The sequence below is a fragment of the Sceloporus undulatus genome, chromosome 2 (assembly GCF_019175285.1).
Source record: "Sceloporus undulatus isolate JIND9_A2432 ecotype Alabama chromosome 2, SceUnd_v1.1, whole genome shotgun sequence".
NCBI lineage: Eukaryota > Metazoa > Chordata > Lepidosauria > Squamata > Phrynosomatidae > Sceloporus > Sceloporus undulatus.
In genome coordinates, this window is record NC_056523.1 from 101,351,918 (window position 1) to 101,352,288 (window position 371).

The following is a 371-nucleotide window of genomic DNA, read 5'->3' on the forward strand; positions in this document are numbered from 1 at the left end:
TCTTTAAGGGAATGTGAGGGTGGCTGTACTTCTGAAAGTGCCTAGCGTTCCACTTCGATTCTTCACATACTTAATTTTTAACCAAAGAAGTTGTATTTAAAGCAGAAGGGCTCCGAGGGCGGCAGGGGGCCTCTGGGGGGCCCGCTGCCGTCCCTGGGGCCCTCCAGGAGGGCTCCGAGGGCGGCAGGGGGCCTCTGGGAGGCCCGGTGCCATCGCTGGGGCCCTCCAGGGGGCCCTCCAGCGCTGGTGGCCCCACCAGCTTTTTTGCCAGTCTCTGACGGGGCCTGGGGCCCCGTCAGGGGCCAGCAAAGATGGGGAGGCCTGGCCCCCGGAGGGTGGAAGCTCCGCCCCCAGCATGCGGCCCCACCCCT